This window comes from Scyliorhinus torazame, chromosome 20 (genome assembly GCF_047496885.1).
Source record: "Scyliorhinus torazame isolate Kashiwa2021f chromosome 20, sScyTor2.1, whole genome shotgun sequence".
NCBI lineage: Eukaryota > Metazoa > Chordata > Chondrichthyes > Carcharhiniformes > Scyliorhinidae > Scyliorhinus > Scyliorhinus torazame.
The window spans coordinates 122978429-123002358 of NC_092726.1; positions in this window are offsets into that span (position 1 = coordinate 122978429).

Sequence of the window (23930 nt, forward strand, 5' to 3'; positions counted from 1 at the left end):
AGCTCGCCATTCCTTACAGGAAATTTCTCGCTTTACTTGACATGTAATTAGCTTGTCTGTGTCATAGTTCGCACTCTTTAGGTTTTATGTCTTTTTACATGAGTTTTCTCAGTTTCGACCCGGGTCATCTTCAGGTGAAGCTAATGTCATGTTGGGGTTCTCCCCCCGAGTCTAACTTTATCTGCTTTGGCCATCTTCTAAAAGGTTTTAACTTCAAATGTAATTATAATGTAACCTTGTCAGCTTCTAGTTTTCTTAATTTGTAAATCAGTTGTTTCACTTTATTACCAGTGTCAGCAACTTTTCACACTTAACAGTTGTTCCTCATCTTATACTTTATATTCTGGCTGCTTTTCCTAATTGTTCAATAAAATAATTGACTGCTTAAAGATTTGTGAAATACTGTTCCCCTTCATATAATTTTAAGAGTTTTTAAGTCAATCAAATGTCTTTTCCAACTTGTGAATTAAAATGAAGCTCTGTTTTCTTCCCTCTGTGAAGTTGTCTGCGCTGAAAACAGGCTGCTGCTGTTCACCCCTTGTGGGACTTCTCCCTTTCATGAAAAAGCCTCAGGCATTCTCAGTGTTACTTTCATGTTTCAAATGTCATATTTTTCCGAGTTTTCACAACGCACCCTCTTGATATTTGAAACATGACATATCCCAATATTTATCCCCCTAATCATTTTATCAACAGCCAATTGCCTTATTTTCAATTTTTTGCAAATTTCCATTTCTCACACCAGTGTTGGTAGAGCAGTTATACCTGGATTGTAATTAGTTTGAATCAAAATGGCCGCCGTCCAGTAAGGTAACACAATAGCTCTTTGACACGTGTTCCACTATCACCAAAGCCTTTTACCTCCTTGGGATAGCAGCACCGGATAAGCCTCCTCATGTCCCTTAGGATCAGCAAGCCTCTTAATCCAACAGCAACAGGTCGTCCATTTATTGCTGGCGTGCGAGAATCCCATTCCCTTGGCATCGAAATTGCCTTGCGTTCCTCACCGGTCGCATAAACGACTATATCGTGTATTAACCATTTCCACCCAGTCTTCGTCAATCTAAAAGGTGTCTTTGTACCTGCCTCTATCCCCGGATATCTCTCATGACTTTGTAAAATGTCTCTAAACCAACTGGGACGTGGCCATTCGCGCTACATCCTATCGAAACTGATTGCCATGACTCACTAAGATTCCTGTCCTCTGTTATCATGTCCTTAAGGGCATGAGGTTTATACCTTACTTGATAACAGTTACCACACAGCCATACTAAAGTGGTCGTTTCTAATACTAGTTCTGAAACATTTAATGCATCCAGCAGGTTGAGGCGTGAGCCAGTCGAATCCACTGGCTTCATTTCGAACCATGATTTTATCCGTTTCCAGATAAACATGAAATCCTTCCTATTAAAATACAAAATTTCAAAAGAATAAGTCCTATCTTAACATGTCGTCAAGCAACTACTCACACAACTGTTTGTGTGTTCCCGCATTACATAATTATTTCAACAACTATTACAATTCTATGAATAAAGATAAAATGTAACATTGACAGTTCAAATCCTGGTCTGACCAGGGTGCTATTGAAGTTAACATTTGTAACTATTTTTAATACATTTCAATTTCAATACCTAACTCACACATATTAGAAATGAGCAATGAAATACTTCTATTATAAACCCTGTCAAACTTGGTGGGATTCTTCTGTTACCTAACCCCACTACCGAGAAAACAACTCTCAGCCCCTGCAGTAGCTGATTCATCAATATCTGTTCAAACGGTTGCGTCTTGTAGGCCTTCAGTGAAAATCATGCTGGATTCTCCTATGTTCTTTTCTCAGCCCTGAGAGTTAAAGGGATGTCCCACCACTTTTCCCAAATCGTTCCGAAAACTTTTAGCTGATGCCCATCCTTATATACCCATTTATCGCGTCTAACTCATACTGGTGACCTGTAATAATTCACGGTTTTGACAGGCCTCACTGCTCGCTTGTTGCTGGACACGCGCCTCCTGACCTGCTGCAGTCTGTCGTTATTTTCACAGTGCCAATTCTTCCTTTAAACAACAAACCATCATCATTCAGGATTCTCCCGTTATCAGTAGATATCACATATATCAAGTCATGTCAGACCTTGCTTCAGCCATCTTGTTTTTCTTTTCTTCTCACATACATACATAACAGTATTGTACGAGATACATAACATTTTTTTCAAAATAACTATCATAATGCCTCAAGGAAACTACGTTGAATACATTTGTCATATATTCCCCGTCGCAACATCAAGCTAAATATATTGCTGCGTTAAGTTATTTTTTTTTAAAATTGTCTTCTGTGCCATTGATTTCTCATTATTTTCTTTAAACTGAAGGGTTCTTCGTCAGTGACATGTTACCTGTCGAGACCCTCAATAAATCCATCATGCAATACACATCCCGTGGAGACCTCAGATCATCCATCAGGTGGCTCTCAGGACACATGTCCAGCCAGAGCTGGTGACCGGAGATTTCACTCCTCAGCAATTATTTGATATTGTGGCTCATTTCTAAACCGGGATGATTTCTTCCTGTCTTTATCATTTACTTTCCTCAAATATGCGGCCAATTGTATCATTCTTCTCTCTATTCTTTGAGCACTTTTATTGCAACATTTGCAGCATAAAATCCTACACAATTTTAAAATTTCCAATTTCCATAGCTATGCAGCGATGATCATTTCTCCTGCTGTTGATACAAACAAGTACCAATTGTTTAGAATCCAGGTTAACATTGTACAAAACCATTTAAATGGATTTGTTATAATTTTAATTACTTTTTAATTGATCCTTTAATTTTTAAACCTACATCTATCAAATCGTGTCCCAAATCACTCCTAGTTGTGGTTTTATTCTGTAATGCATTTCCTATCGTAATTTGCCCTTTCTCGGGGTCCCATTGAGTATCATTAGTTTTTCCCACATACTGTTTAAAAATCTTCAATCTGTCTGATAGGTTCAGTATGGATCCCAGACTGTTTGTAAGTGCTCCCCACATTTCACTGAACATGTTGTTACTGGCGCTCTCTCTTCATTCCAACATACTGTTGTTCAGTCTAATCTGCTGAATGTCCTGAAAATTAATGATTTCCTCCGTTATAATTAAATATTTGTTTATTCTTATTTTTATTATGTTTTCTCTGTGTTTCAATCTGGTGTATATGGTTCCATATCCCATTATTTCACCTGACTTTCCTAATGCAATTAACCATATTAATAATCCCAAACTAATTACTGTAATACCCATTAATATCGTTGCCCCCCCCCCCCATTTAACCATTCTATTTTCCTCTTTGTCCTAATTACTTTCATTCCTTCTTCAACCCTGATTCTTATTTCCCTCTTGATTGGCGTTCTTTTTCTCTTTCCAAACAAATTGGTATGTGGCATTCTCTCCATCTGAAAAATCAAATGAACAGGTTAAAGTTGAAGAGGGCCCTATTATTTTTAAAATTTTTGTTTTCTATTCTTGTCTGGATATTCCAGAAGTGCCCTCTCCAGGACTTCCGGATTTCCTTTGCCACCATCTCTTTCTTTTTTCTTTCTTTACTGGTGTGGGTTTTTTCTCATGTGCACACATCATACAATTAAGGCCGGTTAAGCCTCCTACTTCTATCATTGCACCCCTGAGTGAGATTCGAAGAATGTCAAACACTTCTTTCGCTCGCCATGCTTCATCACTTCAAATACTTTTCTCTTTCTGTTTCTTTATTTCCTCCATGTTATCAATCGGTTTCAATATCCTAATCTTCCCAGTACCTATCTTGATTAAATCTTTTCCTGCCACCAGATTCTTATTTCCATGATACTGCAAGTAATTCTCCTAATCTAACTTTTGGTGTAATATATTCTTTCCCTAAAGCTCCTTCTTAAATGCATTTAACATTCTAAACTTCAGTCCTTCTGCTACCGTGTCAATTTCAATGCGTTAGTTTCAAAGTAGTTTCCTGCACAGAGCTCTGGCTGCTTGCGAGTAAAACTTCGTTTTGTGTTTGTGCTAAGACCAATTTAGTTCTGAACATACTAATTTGCTACCACATAATACTGATCACATTACTGCTTGCCATTTATAACTTCTAATTGATGTGAAATTCGTGTTTTTTTCAAAAATACAACATTTAAAAACTAGAAACAGCAAAGGAAACTTCACAAATCCTTATCAAGCACACAGACACTCATTTATCCACTGATATCTTGCCTCTCTATTCTACAGAGCTTTAGGTATTCTGACAAATATTGAGACACCTCCGTTCTGATAAGCCTCTCTTATCCAGGAGTTTTTTTGTCTCATTTAATCTCTGCTGTAGCTCCGGATTTAATTTGTGAGCTAATACTCCCGATATTCCTGCTCCTAATGTCCCCTCCTTATTGGAAGGATTCACCTGCACAATATCTTTGGCATTCACACAATCACCTGCCACTAATTGTATTTGCTTTCCTCCTTGGTGCAGGATTTATTACATTTCCATCTGTTCCTTTTCACTTCTCTTTTCACGTAACGCACTTGTTTGCAGCCCTACTGTTTTTTCAGCGCTTTCTGATTCTAACACTGATTCCTCATCATCCTCCATTTCTAGCTTCTCATTGTTTTGCAACTGCCTTCTAGACTCCTTTGGTCATTAGGAAATTAGGAGCAGGAATATCGGGGGTATTAGCTCACAAATTAAATCCGGAGCTACAGCAGAGATTAAATGGGTCACGAAAATTCATTGGCAAAGAGGGTTAAGGAAAATCCTAAGGCTTTTTACACGTACATAAAAAGCAAGAGGGTAGCCAGGGGAAGGGTTGGCCCACTGAAGGATAGGCAAGGGAATCTATGTGTGGAGCCAGAGGAAATGGGCAAGGTACTAAATGAATACTTTGCATCAGTATTCACCAAAGAGAAGGAATTGGTAGATATTGAGTGTGGAGAAGGGTGTGTAGATAGCCTGGATCACATTGAGATCCAAAAAGACGAGGTGTTGGGTGTCTTAAAAATATTAAGGTAGATAAGTCCCCAGGGCCTTATGAGATCTCCCCCAGAATACTGAAGGAAGCAGGAGAGGAAATTGCTGAGGCCTTGACAGAAATTTTTGGATCCTCACTGTCTTCAGGTGATGTCCCAGAGACTGGAGAATAGCCAATGTTGTTCCTCTGTTTAAGAAGGGTAGCAAGGATAATCCAGGGAACTACAGGCCGGTGAGCCTTACTTCAGTGGTAGGGAAATTACTGGAGAGAATTCTTCGATACAGGATCAACTCACATTTGGAAGCAAATGGACGTATTAGTGAGAGGCAGCATGGTTTTGTGAAGGGGAGGTCGTGTCTCACTAACTTGATAGAGTTTTTCGAGGAGGTCATAAAGATGATTGATGCAGGTAGGGCAGTGGATGTTGTCTATCTGGACTTCAGTGAGGCCTTTGATAAGGCCCCTCATGGTAGACTAGTACAAAAGGTGAAGAAACACGTGGTCAGGGGTGAGCTGGCAAGGTGGACACAGAACTGGCTAGGTCACAGAAGGCAGAGAGTAGCAATGGAAGGAAACTTTTCTAATTGGAGGGCGGTGACCAGTGGTGTTCCACAAGGATCAGTGCTGGGACCTTTGCTGTTTGTAGTCTCTATAAATGATTTGGAGGAAAATGTAACTGGTCTGATTAGTAAGTTTGCAGACGACACAATGGTTGGTGGAATTGCGGATAGCGATGCAGACTGTCAGAGGATATAGCAGGATTTTGATTGTTTGGAGATTTGGGCGGAGAGATGGCAGATGGAGTTTAATCCGGACAAATGTGAAGTTATGCATTTTGGAAGGTCAAATGCAGGTACGGAATATACAGTGAATGGTAGAACCCTCAAGAGTATTGAAATTGAGAGAGATCTATGAGTACAGGTCCACAGGTCAATGAACGGGGCAACACAGGTGGAGAAGGTAGTCAAGAAGGCATACGGCATGCTTGCCTTCATTGGCCGGTGCATTGAGTATAAGAATTGGCAAGTCATGTTACAACTGTATAGAACCTTAGTTAGGCAACACTTGGAGTATAGTGTTCAATTCTGGTCGCCACACGACCAGAAGGATGTCGAGGCTTTAGAGAGGGTGCAGAAGAGATTTAACAGAATGTTGCCTGGTATGGAGGGCATTAGCTATGAGGAGCGGTTGAATAAACTCGGTTTGTTCTCACTGGAACGAAGTAGGTTGAGGGGCGACCTGATAGAGGTCGACAAAATTATGAGGGGCATAGACAGAGTGGATAGTCAGAGGCTTTTCCCCGGGGTAGAGGGGTCAATTACTCGGGGGTATAGGTTTAGGTTGAGAGGGGCAAGGTTTAGAGTAGATGTACGAGGCAAGTTTTTTTACACAGAGGGTAGTGGGTGCCTGGAACTCGCTACCGGAGGAGGTGGTGGAAGCAGGGACGATAGTGACATTTAAGGGGCATCTTGACAAATACATGAATAGGATGGGAATAGAGGGATACGGACCCAGGAAGTGTAGAAGATTGTAGTTTAGTCGGGCAGCATGGTCGGCACGGGCTTGGAGGGCCGAAAGGCCTGTTCCTGTGCTGTACATTTTTGTTCTTGTTCTTTGTCAGTTTTGACTTAATTTTGTATTCACTAGGAATTTGAGTAATTTCTTTCATATTGTCCTGATGAAAAATTTTAACCACTCTAGAGTATATCTTGCCCACTTGAGCAGCTGCTTGCTTCTGCTTGGCTCCGAACAGAACTAGTGATTCAGCTTCTCTTTCAAACACAAATTTACATAATGCTGTCAGAATCCCGATCGGATCTCTACTCGGCAGGGCTCTAGGCACCCTTACAAAGAATGATATGTCACCGTCCTGATCAATCACTTTCTCCCAAGATTTCCTCTGCTTCTTTAATTTTCCCCACTTCAGTTCCATTGCTCCATCTCTCTCGCCCGCATTCCAGGGCAAGAGGATTACACTAATTGCCATTTTTGGGATTTTTAAACTATATTTAGTTATAACTGCGACTGGCGGTCCCTTTCAGTCACGATCTGAAATTAAGGGATACGTACCCGTTGTGGGCAGTTATCTTAAATGTACCTAAGGCACTATCCTCCTGTGTCCGTTAAGGGTCGATTTATCGGTCCGCAAAGTTTCTAGGCGTCCCTATCGCTCCAGGTTCTATCCTCACAATCTGCCTGACTCCAAGGAGGATTTATTTCTGGCCTACTTCTACCAGTTGGATGCAGGACACTCGGTTCGATTTAACAGGCCGTCCTGCAGACGTTTACTCAGGGTTCGTATCTTCTAGTCTACTAACACTCGCACCCAACTGAGTTTTATGTCCCAAGATCCTACAGAATCCTTCGAAGTCAATCACCCATGACTTATCAAACTAAACTCGGCCGGTATAGTTTGCTCGCCGAGGAACTACTAATCTTCCAGGCGGCCCCGCTCAACTAGAAACTTCTAATAGTCTAGCCTCGCCTCGCCGAGAGACTTCCAATATTCTAGGCGTCCCCGCTTAACTAGAAACTTCCAATAGTCTAGCCTCCCCTCGCCGAGAAACTTCTAATATTCTAGGCGGTCCAAACTAGAAACTTCTAATATTCTGGGCCTCCACGCCAGGTGCCATGGAGTAATTTAGAATGACCCGCTGAGTCCTGAAGCTCCACAAACTTTCAACTTTCAAAATGAACCAGGTTTGGGCGCCATGTAGTGTTTACCTCAACACTATTCTTAGAATTCCCTCTGTACCAAAAAAGGTGCCAATTTATTCTGGGGATTCTCACTCCCCGACTCTTACGCAGACTTTGGCGAGTGCTATTCGGGTCAAACTAGCGTTTCAAGTTATTCATAAATTCATAGAATTTACAGTGCAGAAGGAGGCCATTCGGCCCATCGAGTCTGCACCGGCTCTTGGAAAGAGCAACCTACCCAAGGTCCACACCTCCACCCTATCGCCATAACCCAGCAACCACACCCAACACTATGTGCAATTCAGGACACAAAGGGCAATTTATCATGGCCAATCCACCTAACCTGCACATCTTTGGACTGTGGGAGGAAACCGGAGCACCCGGAGGAAACTCACGCACACACGGGGAGGATGTGCAGACTCCGCACAGACAGTGACCCAAGCCGGAATCGAACCTGAGACCCTGGAGCTGTGAAACAATTGTGCTATCCACAATGCTACCGTGCTACCCTGGTTATCCCACGGAATAACCCGTATCTTCGTAGAAGGATTTTATTTACTTACCACTTAGTAACTTACACACGGGTCCAGCTTGCTAAATGAAGTAAAGTAAACTTTTTAAAGAAAATAATAATAACCACTCCTTCAGGTTATCAATTTGAACTTAACTTTATTTTCAAGTTAAAAGAGAATAACTACTTTTACAGAAAGGGGGAAAGATCTTTTCTTGTTCGGACCAGTTGCAGACTTTCAATTCTCTCTTGCCAATCAGTTTTCTTCAGCTTTTGGTCTTCTGCTGACTTCTCTGGGCTGCTCGGTCTGTCGATGTTGCTTGTCCCATCACCGAGGAAGATTCTCTGATTATTTGCTAATTTTCCTCAGTTTTTATAGGCATTTGGTGCCCCTTAACCTCTGCACCTTGCACCCTTCAGACTGCCTGCTTGACAGTCCGAAAGCTTCAACAGTTTAGAAGCGATGCGCTGCTTCACCAGCGACAGCGCAGCTTCATCCTCACCAGCTCGCCATTCTGGACTGGACGTTTCTCGCTTTGCTTGACATGTCATAAATTTGTCTGTGCCTTAGTTCGCACCCTTTTGGTTTTATGAATTTTTCAATGAGTTTTCTCAGATTCGACGCGGGTCATCTTCAGGTGAAGCTAATGTCATGTTCGGTTTCTCCCCCTGACCCTAACTTTATCTGCTTTGGCCATCTTCCAAAGGGTTTTAACTTCAAATGTGATGTACGTTATCATGTAACCTTGTCACCTTCTAGTTTTCTTAATTTGTAAATCAGTTGTTTCACTTTATTACCAGTGTCAGCAACTTTTCACACTTAACAGTTGTTCCTTATCTTTTACTTAAGATTCTGGCTGCTTTACCTAATTGTTCAATAACATAATTCATTACTTAAAGATTTGTGAAATACTGTACCCTTTCACGTAACTTTAAGAGTTTTTAAATCAATCAAATGTCTTTTCTAACTTGTGAATTAAAATGAAGCTCCTATCTGTTTTCTTCGCTCTGTGAAGTTGTCTGCGCTGAAAACAGGCTGCTGCTGTTCACCCCTTGTGGGACTTCTCCCTTTCATTTAAAAGCCTCAGGCATTCTCAGTGTTACTTTAATGTTTCAAATGTCATATTCTTCTGAGTTTTCACAACACCCTGTAACAATCTCATACTAACCCCACTGTCCCACCCTCTCCCCATAGCCTTGTAACAATTCCCAAACTAACCCCACTGTCCCACTCTCTCCCCATAGCGCTGTAACAATCCCAAACTAACCCCACTTTCCCACTCTCTCCCCATAGCCCTGTAACAAACCCAAACTAATCCCACTGTCCCACCCTCTCCCCATAGCCCTGTATCAATCCCAAACTAAGCCCACTGTCCCACTCTCTCCCCATAGCCCTGTATCAATCCCAAACTAACCCCACTGTCCCACTCTCTCCCCATAGTCCTGTAACAATCCCCAAACTAACCCCACTGTCCCACTCTCTCCCCATAGCCCTGTAACAATCCCAAACTAACCCCACTGTCCCACTCTCTCCCCATAGCCCTGTAACAATTCCAAACTAATCCCACTGCCCCACTCTCTCCCCATAGCCCTGTAACAATCTCAAACTAATCTCACTGCCCCACTCTCTGCCCATAGCCCTGTAACAATTCCCAAACTAACCCCACTGTCCCCCTCTCTCCCCATTGCCCTGTAACAATCCCAAAACTAACCCCACTGTCCCACTCTCTCCCCATACCCCTGTAACAATCCCCAAACTAACCCCACTGTCCCATCTCTCCCCATAGCCCTGTATCAATCCCAAACTATTCCCACTGCCCCACTCTCTCTCCATAGCCCTGTATCAATCCCCAAACTAACCCCACTGCCCCACTATCTCCCCATAGCCCTGTAACAATCCCAAACTAATCCCACTGCCCCACTCTCTCCCCATAGCCCTCTAAAAATCCACAAACTAATCCCACTGCCCCACTCTCTCCCCCATGGCCGTGTATCAATCCCCAAACTAATCCCACTGCCCCGCTCTCTCCCCACAGCGTTGTATCAATCCACAAACTAAACCCACTGCCCCGCTCTCTCTCCATAGCCCTGGATCAATCTACAAACTAATCCCACTGCCCCGCTCTCTCTCCATAGCCCTGGATCAATCCACAAACTAATCCCACTGCCCCGCTCTCTCTCCATAGCCCTGGATCAATCCACAAACTAATGTCACTGCCCAACTCTCTCCATATAGCCCTGTGTCAATCCCAAACTAATCCCACTGCCCCGCTCTCTCCCCATAGCCCTGTATCAATCCCAAACTAATCCCACTGCCCCACCCTCTCCTCATAGCCCTGTATCAATCCACAAACAAATCCCACTGCCCAACTCTCCCCACTAGACGTGTATCAATCTACAAACTAATCCAACTGCTCGACCCCCTCCCCTTAGCACTGTATCAATCCACAAACTAATCCCACTGCCCCGATCTCTCCACATAGTCGTGTGTCAATCTACAATCTAAACCCACTGCTCGACTCCCTCTCCATATCGATGTATAACACCACAAACTAGTCCCACTGCTTGACTCGCTCCCTATTGACCTGTATCAATCCCCAAACTAAAGCCTCTGCTCGACTCCCTCCCCATGGCCGTGTATCAATCCACAAACTAATCCCACTGCCCTGCTCTCTCCCCATAGCCCTGTATCAATCCCCAAACTAATCCCACTGTCCCACTCTGTCGCCTGAGCATCGTATCAATCCCAAACTAATCCCACTGCCCCACCCTCTCCTCATAGCCCTGTATCAATCCACAAACAAATCCCACTGCCCAACTCTCCCCAATAGACCTGTATCAATCTACAAACTAATCCAACTGCTCGACCCCCTCCCCCGAGCACTGTATCAATCCACAAACTAATCCCACTGCCCCGATCTCTCCCCATAGTCGTGTGTCAATCTACAATCTAAACCCACTGCTCGACTCCCTCTCCATAGCGATGTATCACTCCACAAACTAGTCCCACTGCATGACTCGCTCCCCATTGACCTGTATCAATCCGCAAACTAAAGCCACTGCTCGACTCCCTCCCCATAGCCCTGTATCAATCCCCAAACTAATCCCACTGCCCTGCTCTCTCCCCATGGCCCTGTATCAATCCCCAAACTAATCCCACTGTCCCACTCTGTCGCCTTAGCATTGTATCAATCCCAAACTAATTCCACTGTCCCACTCTCTCCCCATAACCCTGTATCAATCCCCAAACTAATCCCACTGCCCCGCTCCCTCTTCATTGACCTGTATCAATCCCCAAACTAATCCCACTGTCCCACTCTGTCGCCTTAGCATTGTATCAATCCCAAACTAATTCCACTGTCCTACTCTCTCCCCATAAACCTGTATCAATCCCCAAACTAATCCCACTGCCCCGCTCCCTCTTCATTGACCTGTATCAATCCCCAAACTAATCCCACTGCTCGACTCCCTTCCCATAGCCCGGTATCAATCCACAAATTAATCCCACTGTCGCGCGCTCCCCCATAGCCCTGTATCAATCCCTAAACCAAATCCACTGCTCGGCTCACTCCCAAAAGCCATGCGTCAAGCCGCAAATTAAACCCACTACTCGACTCCCTCCCCATCAGTCCACAAACTAATCACGCTGCCCTACTCACCCCCTTCATTGTCCTGTATGAATCTCCAGACTTTTCCCACTGCCCCACTCTCCCCCATAGCCCTGTGTCAAGCCCCAAACTAATCCCACTGCCCCACTCTCTCCCCATAGCCCTGTCTCTTTCCCCAAACTAATCCCCCTGCCCCACCCTCCCCGTAGCCCAGTGTCAATCCCCAAACTAATCCCACTCCCCCAGCCTCTCCCTGTTGCCCTGGACTATTCCACAAACTGATCCCACTTCTCCAGCCTCTCGCTATTGTCCTGGATCATTCCACAAACAGATCCCACTGCCCCAGCCTCTCCCTATTGAACTGGATCATTCCACAAACAGATCCCACTGCCCCAGCCTCTCCCTAATGTCCTTGACCATTCCACAAACAGGTCCCACTGCCCCAGACTCTCCCTATTGTCCTGGACAATTCAACAAATAGATCCCACTGCCCCAGACTCTCCCTATTGTCCTGAATCGTTCCACAAGTATATCCCACTGCCCCAGATTCTCCCTATTGAACTGGATCATTCCACAAGCAGGTCCCACTGCCCCAGCCTCTCCCTAATGTCCTTGATCATTCCACAAACAGGTCCCACTGCCCCAGACTCTCCCTATTGTCCTGGATAATTCCACAAACAGACCCCACTGCCCCAGCCTCTCCCTATTGTCCTGGATCATTCCACAAACAGATTCCACTGCCCCAGCCTCTCTCTATGGTCCTGGATAATTCCACAAACAGACCCCACTGCCCCAGCCTCTCTCTATTGTCCTGGATCATTCCACAAACAGATCCCACTGCCCCAGCATCTCCCTATTGTCCTGGATAATTCCACAAACAGATCCCACTGCCCCAGACTCTCCCTATTGTCCTGGACAATTCAACAAATAGATCCCACTGCCCCAGACTCTCCCTATTGTCCTGAATCGTTCCACAAATATATCCCACTGCCCCAGATTCTCCCTATTGAACTGGATCATTCCACAAACAGATGTCACTGCCCCAGCCTCTCCCTAATGTCCTTGATCATTCCACAAACAGGTCCCACTGCCCCAGACTCTCCCTATTGTCCTGGATAATTCCACAAACAGACCCCACTGCCCCAGCCTCTCCCTATTGTCCTGGATCATTCCACAAACAGATTCCACTGCCCCAGCCTCTCTCTATGGTCCTGGACAATTCCACAAACAGACCCCACTGCCCCAGCCTCTCTCTATTGTCCTGGATCATTCCACAAACAGATCCCACTGCCCCAGCATCTCCCTATTGTCCTGGATAATTCCACAAACAGATCCCACTGCCCCAGACTCTCCCTATTGTACTGGATCATTCCACAAACAGATCCCACTGCCCCAGCCTCTCTCTATTGTTCTGGATCATTCCACAAACAGATCCCACTGCCCCAGCCTCTCTCTATGGTCCTGGATCATTCAACAAACAGATGTCACTGCCCCAGCCTCTCCCTATTGTCCTGGATCATTCCACAAACAGATCCCACTGCCCCAGCCTCTCTCTATTGTCCTGGATCATTCCACAAACAGATCCCACTGCCCGAGCCTCTCTCTATTGTTCTGGATCATTCCACAAACATATCCCACTGCCCCAGACTCTCCCTATTGCCCTGGATAATTTCACAGACATATCCCATTGCCTCAGACTCTCCCGATTGCCCTGGATAATTTCACAAACAGATCCCACTGCCCAGACTCTCTCTATTGTCCTGGATTATTACAGAAACAGATCCCACTGCCCCAGCCTCTCCCCATTGTACTGGATCATTACAGAAACAGATCCCACTGCCCAGCCTCTCTCTATGGTCCTGGATCATTCCACAAACAGATCCCACTGCCCCCGCGTCTCTCTATAGTCCTGGATCATTCCACAAACAGATCTCACTGCCCCAACCTATCCCCAATGTCGTGGATAATTGCACGAACAGATCCCACTGCCCCAGCCTCTCCCTAATGTCCTGGATAAATCTACAAACATATCCCACTGCCCCAGACTCTCCCTGTTGTTCTGGATCATTCCAGGAACAGATCCCACTTCCTATGGCTTCTCCCTATGGCTCTGGATCATTCCACAAATAGATTGGACCTCAAAGGTAGTGATCTCAGGATAACTCCCGGTGCCACGTTACTGTCAGAGGAGAAATGACAGGATATATAGGGTGAATACGTGGCTGAAGAGATGGTGTCAGGAGGATGGTTTCAGATTCCTGGTGAATTGGGACCGGTTCTGGTGGAGGTGGGACCTGCACAAACTGGACCGGTTAAACCTGGGCAGGTCTGGAATTGATGTCTGGTGAGTGTGTGTGTGGGGGGGGGGGGGGTATATCCGAGACCGGTTGGGGACGGTTTAAACTAATATGCCAAGGGGGTGGGAACCCATGAAAGGAGACAGAGCGCACGAAGGCGCAAGGGCAAAAGCAAAAGGTAGAAAAATGAATAAGAAAAGTGATAGGTGGAGGAACAGAGGCCAAATTTCAAACAGGGCAGTGGAGAAAAATATTGGGAGCAAGAAAAACATTGTGAAAAAGACCAACTTTGAAGCTCTGTGCCTTAATGCACGGAGCATTTGCAATTAAGTGGATGAAGAATCGTGCAGAACTATATCAATGCGCATGATATAATTGGGACTACGGAGATCTGGCTGTAGGGTGGACACGGATGGGAACTGAATGTCCCAGAGTTCTCAGAATTTAGGAAGAACAGGTATAAAAGAAAAGGACCAGGCGTGGCACTGCTGGTTTAAGAGGAAATTAACACAATAGTGAGAAAGGATATAGCTCTGACAATGTGGAATCTGTATGAGCTGAGAAATACCAAGGGACAATAAACATTAGAGGGTGTCATAATATAGTTGATTCGGAGACTAGTGTGCTGAATCAGAATAAAGGGAACCCTGAGGATATGAGCGGTGAGTCGGCCTTGATGCATTGGGGAGAGTTACGTTAAAGGATGAGAGTGGATAGACAATGGCAAACATTCAAGAAACGCTTGGAGAAACTACAGCAACTGTTCATTCCTGTCTGGCACAAAAGGAAAGCGGTAAGAGGGCCAATCCATGGCTTACAAAGGAAATTATAAATAGCATACGAGACAAGGAAGAATCATACAGATCGGCCAAGAAAAATAATAGGGCTGAGGATTGGAAGCAGTTTAGAATTCCGCAAAGAAGGACGAAGGGATTGATGAAGAAGGGGAAAGTAAAATAGGAAAGGAAGCTAGAAGGGGCCATAAAGACTGGCGCTTAAGGTTTCGACAGATATGTGAAGAGAAAGAGATTGGTAAAATGAAATGTGGACCCACTACAGACAGAAACAGGGGAATGCATAATCAGGGACAAAGAAATGGCTCAGCAATTGAATACATAATTTGGTTCTATATTCACAAATGAGATCACAAATCAGATCCCAGAAATGTTGGAGAATGAAAGGTTCAGTTAGAGGAAGAACTGAGGAAGATAAACATTAGTAGAGAAATGGTGCTGGGAAAACTGATGGAATTGAATGCGGATAAATCCCCAGGGCCTGAGAATCTGCATCCCGGAGTGCTTAAAGAGGTGGCTGTGGAAACAGTGGATCATTGGTGGTCAACTTCCGGGATTCTATAAACTCTGATACTGTCCTGCAGATTGGAGGGCAGCTCACGTCTCTCCCATATTCAAAAAGGGAGGTAGAGAGAAAACAGGGAAGTATAGACCAGTCAGCCTAACATCGGTCGTGGAGAAAATGCTTGAATCCATTATCAAGGACTTAATAGTGGAAAATTTAGAAGACAGTGTCAAGATCAGTGAGACTCAGCATGGAGTTATGAAGGGAAAGTCATGCTTGATAAATCTGTTATAATTTTTGAAGAGGTCACCAGTACAGTTGACAAGGGCGAGCCCATCGATGTGATATATTTGGACTTTCATAAGGCGGTTGACAATGTCCCGCATGAGAGATTATTGTGCAAAATTAAAACGCCTGGTATTGGAGGAAATGTATTGAGATAGATAGAAAACTGATTGGCAGAGATGAAACAACGACTAGGGGTTGATAGATCCTTTTCAAGTTGGCAGACAGTAACCAGTGGGATATCACAGGGATCGGTGCTGGGACCCCAGCAATTCACAATACATATTAATGATTTGGATGAGGGAACAAAATGTAACACCTCAAGGTTTGCAGAGGATACAAAATTAGGTGGGAGGGTGAATTGTGACGAGGATGCAGGGATCCTACAGCAAGATCTGGAGGTTGGGCGAGTGGACAAACTGATGGCAGATGCAGTATAATTTGGATAAATGTGAGGTTATTCATTTTGGAAGTAAAAACAGAAAGGCACATTACTAGCTGAATGGTTGGGAGAGGGGAGTGTGCAGTGGGGCCTGGGTGTTCCTGCGCACCATTCGCTGAAGGCAAGTATGCTTGTGCAGCAGGCGTTAAATAACGCTAATGGTGGGCAGCACGGTGGCGCAGTGGTAGCACTGCAGTCTCATGGCGCCGAGGTCCCAGGTTCGATCCCGGCTCTGGGTCACTGTCCGTGTGGAGTTTGCACATTCTCCCCGTGTTTGCGTGGATTTCGCCCCCACAACCCAAAGATGTGCAGGTTAGGTGGATTGAACACACCAAATTGCCCCTTACCTGGAAAAATGAATTGGGTAATCCAAATTTTAAAAAAAGATGGCCAATGATATGTTGGCCTTCATTGCGAGAGGTTTCGAATACAGAAGCAGGGATGTGTTGCTGCAATTGTGCAGGGCCTTGGTGAGGCTGATGAATGTGATATAAAATAGTTACTTTAGAGATAATAGTTAATGTAATGTAGAAATAAGCCACTTTGATTCTGGCAGTTAGGGACAAAGGGATTTGAGACCGCATGGAAAAAGCAGGAAGAGGTGTGTCTATGAGAGTAATGCTGCATTGATAGGGGCCAGAGAAAGGGATTGGAAGTGAGCCAATCAGAATAGATCAAACAGGTCAGGAGGGATATAGGCTGACCTATGGGCGTCGAGTATGTGAAACTTAATACCATTTGAATTGATTTGCAGAGATCCCTTTGTTTCTTTGTTCATTCGCTTTCTGGGATATAGGAAACTGGATGTCTCTTATGTTTCTATGAAAAGAATCAAGCTTGCAAGCTAAATAAATAACTTCTTTTTACGTGCGAATCCATCTCAACTTTTATTGAGACCAGACTGACAGAGAAAGAAATTTGGGAATCAACAAGGCCACACTTGGAGTATTGTATACAGTTTTGGTCTCCTTCTCTGAGGAATGATGTTTTTGCTCTCGAGGGATTGCAGCGAAGGTTTACCAGTTTAATTCCAGTGATGGCGGGATTGTCATGTGAGGAGAGTTTGCCGAGGTTGGGATTGATCTCGCTGGATTTCAGAAGAATGAGGGGGGATCTCATAGAGACTGATAAAACCTAACAGGACTAGACAGGGTAGATGCAGCGAAGATGTTACCAATGGTGGGTGTGTCCAGAACCAGGGGTCACAGCCTGAGGATTCAGGGTAAACCATTTCGGACAGACATAAGGATACATTTCTTCACACAAAGAGTGGTGAGCCTGTGGAATTCATTACCACAGGCAGTAGTTGATGCTAAAACTTTGAATATATTCAAGTGGCGGCTGGATATAGCACTTGGAGAGAATGGGACCAAAGGCGATGGAGAGAAAGGAGGATTAGGCTATTGAGTTGGATGTTCAGCCATGATCGTGATGAATGGCGCAGCAGCCTCGAAGGGACAAATGTTCTCTTCCTGCTCCTATCTTCTATGTATTCTTTATGTATCTAAACACCCCGTCTGTACCTGCACCCTGCTTCCCCAAACAACATTCACTCACTCCTATATACGTCCACCTCCAACTGCTTAAATCCTTCTGTTCCGTCGATTCCCAAGTCCATAGTCCACTGTCATCCAGACACTCCCCAGCACAATCTATCCAATCAGTCCTAGCATGGTCCTGTACAAAAACCCTCAACGCCTTGGCCTTCTGTTGTCACACCCCTTCCCCCCTACATACCTTCACACTGCACATCATCGTCGTCGGTTACCCTCCAGACCTATCCACACCCTCTGTCTCATATCTTCAAGTAAGCTATTAACCCCTCCAAATAATCAGCCATCCTGTCCAAAAAACGCTTGACCAAAGCTTTCCACTCCACCGCTCCTAATGTCACTCCCTGTCCACACCCACACTTGCACATTCTCCACACAACAATGCCTTAATCCGTTCCCTTACGGCTACCAAACCTTTGAAACTCGAATATACGCAATTATAGCCAGGCCGTTTCATTGCCGTCATTATCCACTTTTCCACATCTTCTGCCAACTCAATAACCACCTCCACACCTCCACTATCATTCCTCCACTCATCATGCAACATCCATCTCATTTTCTTCCCTTCACCGGACCATTTTCAAGCTCTCCAAGGAACCCGCAGCTTGGCCTACTCCCAATGACGTATCTCTACAGCAATTACTATTCGATATTGACCACTGCCGTTCCACTTCAACATATTGTTGCCCTCCCCCAGAAGCTATTACAATGAGGGTCTACAGCGTTAACCACGTGGGTGTTCAGCACCCTCCCCATCTCACCTCCATCACGTGTTCATCCTGCAGCACAATGCAACTGATGATTCTCTTCTCTGCGGCAATGTTTCAATTCCATCGCTACTGCCCGTCCGGCTTCCGGCATCTCGAACCATATTCTAAATCAGCCTTCATAGACTGAGCATGTCAGTTTGAACTGCTCCTCTGAACTGCCTCATTCGCTGTTTCTTTCTGTTATTAGAATAACACCTTGACTTCAAATGTAATGACCATTGTTGCAGATCGACAAAAAAAATGTTTGAAATGTAAGCATGTTCTCAGGACAATCAATACAGGGGGCTGGATTCTCCGATCCCACGGCCGAGTGTCCACGCCATCGTAAACGCCATCACATTTTACGTGAAGGGGTCGGTCCCACGTCTAATTCTGGCCCCGCTCCAGCTGCAGCACCCGGCGCGAACTGGGCACCGCAGGATCCGCGCATGCGCAGTTGCGCCGGCACCAACGAGGTCATGCACAGTGGCGCCCATGTGCAGTGTCTCCTTCAACGCACCGGCCGCGAAGCAACATGGCACAGGGCTAGAGGAGCCAGAGCGCAGGAAAGGAGGCCCCCAGCCACAGAGGCCGCACCGCCGATCAGTGGGTTCCGATCGCGGGCCAGGCCACATCGGAGGTCCCCCCTCCCCACTGGGGTCGGAACCCCCTCCCCCCTGATGTGCCATCAATGAACACAAGACGAGTAGTGAACGTAACTGAAGCTATAATAGACTAAACAGAACACCTCCTGGCCTCTGATCCCGAACTGGGTCAGAGGCAGAGACCAGCCACCTTTATACCGAACCCGAGGGGAGGCGGAGCCATCGGGCAGTCGTTTACCACATTATATGTAATACAGTAGCCGTTTACCACAATACACATATTACACACTACAGTGGTTTACCACATTCACCCCCTGTTAAAAAGGAGAGTCCAGCGGGGGTGAAGTGGACGTAAAGACTAAGTCTGTCGGGGGCATTGACCTTCCGCCGTGATCGCCTCAGTCCCTGTGGTGTGGGCACCGGTATCGAGACGTAGGCGTCCGGGAGCGTGTTGTCCTCTTCTTTACCCAGTAGTTGAGTCGATTGGAGGGGGGGTGGGGGCGATGTATGGGCGCGGGTGGTGGTGATGGTCGCAGGTGGGCCTGCGGGTGCCAGATCTGGAAATAGCTGGGTGGAGGTGGAGGGAGACGGTGTAGGGTCGGGGCTGGTGGCGATGGTCGCTGGGGAACCTGCAGGTGCCAAATGCCGAAGGGAGACTGTGTCCTGTCGCCCGCCATGGTGTGCCACGTAGGCATATTGTGGATTGGCCTGGAGGAGCAGGACCTTCTCGACGAGGGGATCTGACCAATGACTCCTCGCATGCTTCCGGAGAAGGACGGCCGTGGGACGGTCAGTCAGGACGGGAGCGAGACCCTGGAGATGGACTTCGTGGGAAAGGCAAACATATGTTTGTGAGGGTCTCGTTGGTGGCAGTGCACAGGAGCGACCGGATGGAATAGAGCGCATCGGGGAGGACCTCCTGCCAGCGAGAGACTAGGAGACTTCTAGACCGTAGGGCCAGGAGGACGGCCTCTCAGAGCGTCGCGTTCTCCCTCTCCACCTGTCTGTTGCCCCAGGGGTTGTAGCTGGTCGCCCTGCGAGAGGCGATGCCCTGGCTCAGCAGGAACTGACGCAACTCGTCGCTCGTGAAGGAGGAACCGGGATCGCTATGGATGGAGGTGGAGAACACAAACAAGAGGAAAAGACTGTGCAGGGCCTTGATGACGGTGGCAGCGGTCATGTCAGGGCACGTTATGGCGAAAGGGGAACCTGAGTACTCATCAATGACGTTGAGGAAGTACATGTTACGGTCAGTGGATGGGTCCTTTGAAGTCGATGCTGAGGCGCTCAAAGTGGCGAGAGGCCTTTACCAGGTGCGCCCTGTCTGCCCGATAGAAGTGTGGTTTGCACCGCGCAGACCTGGCAGTCCCTGGTCACGGTCCTGACCTCCTCAATGGAGTAAGGCAGGTTGCGAGCCTTGATAAAGTGAAAAAGACTGGTGACCCCCGTGTGACAGAGGTCATTGTGGAGGGCCCGAAGTCGGTCTACTTGTGCGCTGGCACATGTACCGTGGGATACGGCATCTGGGGGCACATTAGGCTTCCCAGGTCCATACAAGATATCGTATTTGTAGGTGGCGAGCTCGATCCTCCACCGCAGAATCTTGTCGGTCTTGATTTTGCCCCGCTGTGTATTGTTAAACCTGAAGCAACCGACCGTTGGTCAGTGAGGAGAGTGAATCACCTGCCGGCCAGGTAATGTTTCCAATGTCGCAGAGCTTCTGCAATGGCTGCGGCTTCCTTTTAGATGGAGGAGTGTCGAACTTCGGAGGCATGGAGGGTACGGGAGAAGAACGCCACGGGCATGCCCGCCTGGTTGAGGGTTGAGGCCAGAGCGAAGCCAGACGCATCTCTCTCCACCTGGAACGGAATGGACTCATTCACAGCGTGCATTGTGGCTTTGGCAATATCTGCCTTGATGCGGTTGAAGACCAGGTGGGCCTCAGCCGTCAGGGGCAAAATGGTGCATTTTATAAGTGGACGGGCCTTGTCCGCATAATTGGGGACACACTGATCATAGTAAGAGAAGAACCCCAGGCATGTTTTCAGGGTCTTGTGGCAGTGGGACAGGGCGAGTTCCAGGAGGGGGTACATGCGGTCGGGGTCGGGCCCGAGGAATCCGTTTTCCACAACTTAGCCAAGGATGGCTAGGAGGGTTGTGCAGAAAACACATTTTTCCTTATTTTTGGTGAGGTTCAGGAGTTTAGCGGTGTGAAGGAAGTGCCGGAGGTTTTTCGTCATGGTCCTGCTGGTCATGGCCGCAGATAGAGACATTGTCTAATTACGGGAACACGTGGCCCGCAGCCCGTACTGGTCAACCACTCAGTCCATTTCTCGTTGGCTCACCGAGACCCCCATTGGTGATGCCGAAGGGAACCCTGAGGAAGTGGTAGAATCGGCCATCAGCCTCAAAGGCAGTGCATTGGCAGTCCTCCGGGCGGATAGGGAGCTGGTTCTACGTGGACTTCAAATCAACTGTGGAGAAGACTGGATACAGCGCAATCTGGTTGACCATGTCAGATATTCGGGGGAGAGGGTACGCCTCGAGCTGTGTGTACCGGTTGATGGTCTGACTGTAGTCGCTGACCATCTGGTGCTTCTCCCCAGTCTCGACGACCACCACTTGGGCTTTCCAGGGGCTGGTACTGTTGATCTCCAAATTTCTTTCTCTGTCAGTCTGGCCTCAATAAAAGTTGAGACGGATTCGCACGTAAACAGAAGTTATTTATTTAGCTTGCAAGCTTAATCATCTTACAGAAATGTAAGAGACATCCAGCCTCTTTCATTCCAGAAAACGACTGAACTAACAGACAAAGGGATCTCTGCAAAATCAGTTCAAATGGTATCAAGTTTCACATACTCGACGGACATAGGTCAGCCTATGTCCCTCCTGACCTGTTCGATCTATTCTGATTGGCTCACTTCCAATCCCTTTCTCTGGCCCCTATCAATGAAGCATCACCCTCATAGACACACCTCTTCCTGCTTTTTCCATGCGGTCTCAAATTCCTTTGTCCCTAACTGCAAAAATCAAAGTGGCTTATTTCTACATTACATTAACTAGTAACTCTAAAGTAACTATTTTATATCACATTCGTCATTCCCTCCTTTTATCATTCCATGATAACCGAACTATCCAATCTATAGCTACGGTTCCTCATCTAAAAAGATTCGTCGCTGCATTTCCAATTCCTGTCTTAGCCCCCCTTCATCTGCTTCACCCTCATGGATTTTAACAGTTAAATTTTTTTTCTCGGTGATTGGGGCGGTGATCTGATCCAGTGCACCCAGCATTCTACCCATCACACATTTAAGGATGGCCAGGCCCACAAAGATGCAGCCGATAGCTACCACTAGATACATGGCCATATTTATCAACCAGTCCTTCCATCCTCCAAATCCCCAGTTACCCCAAGAGTCAGGATCCTGCATCCCGTCCAAGTGATCCCGTATGCGATCCATAAATTTAGTAATGTTAGCAGTCAAGTCCTGAATCCCCATAATACACTTGCCCTGTACTATGGCGCATACCCCACCCTCACGGGCCAGAAGATAGTCAAGAGCATACCGGTTGCGTAAGGACCTCCCAGTAGCCCAGTTTATCCAATTTTGAAATGCCCATTCGGGCCGCCCAGCAATGCAGAAAGCCCTATTCCCAACAGTGATATGAGAGACATTCGCCCAGCCACAAAGGAGCTGGAGGCCAGCGTTCAATGGAACGCAAGTGGTGCTATAACAAACGCATTGGCCAGACGCCTGGGTGATATGGCACCTCCTGTCCGTACAGGTGGAAACAGACATGTTATATTTGTGTCCACCTCTACCAGCAAACAGCCATATCCTTCACTGCTGAAGCAATTCTCGTACGACCGGGAATCCCTATTGGGAGTGAAGTGGCTAGGTATGTACGCCCTCCACCGTCGCAGCCTATCGTACTGTGAATGGGAATTATCCCGAGGGAGGGGAAGGCAAATAGCCGGTGGTGCTGAATCCGGATCGTAAGGAAGAGTGACTTGCTCGGGCAATGGCTCGGAACGCTGACAATGAACCACCGTTTGGGGAGTGCCCCAAAGCGGTGAAACAGAAAATAACCTAGACACCGCTGCGGGGTTTGGGTAGCAGACAACCCGTCCCTGGCCATACAGACGGTGGTAAATCTGGTAGAAGAGATTCATACTACCCGGGTTTTCCTCAGTTTGGCCTTTAATTAACTTAAGTGCATCTCCCGGTAACCTACGTTCTAGCTGTACTTCCCTTCTCACACGCCCCGTCCTCTCTCTAGTCCCTTTCTCTTTCTCATGGTCTCTTCCTACACTCTTCTGACAGCCTGATTTTACCTTTATTGTACCACTTTTAACACATCCAAAATCAAATTTACATGTATTCCAAAAACAAGGCAATGTCCATATAATGTTCCCTTCCCATCGCCGGGGCCGGTGCAGCTGCTTCATGACTCCCGCATTCTCCTTAACTTTGATGACCTTCCATGAGTCGATACCATGTCCTCGTATATGGGGGCAGTGAAGAACATCACCTGTGCATAGGTGATGTATCCTTGTAGATTGGTTGGGGCTACACAGATACATAATATTCCCCTTTTCCATGTCCATCGCCAATAACACGCCAAGCGAAGTGAGGCCAAATATCAGACAGACGATGCGTAGCCACTCCATCATGCTCCACACCTGTAAAATAGCACTGGAGAAGGGAGGCAGGTTAGTATCCGACCTTTTACAGTAGTGGAGATGGGCTCAATTTACAGTGATGTAGGTGGACCCAAGCACTTCGCCCCTCCACTTTAACTGCTGTGGGGGTGGTAAGGAGAACTTGGAAGGGCCCGTCCCATCGCGGCTCCGACCCCTTCCTAGTCCAATTTTTGACCATTACATAACTACCGGGCTGGACT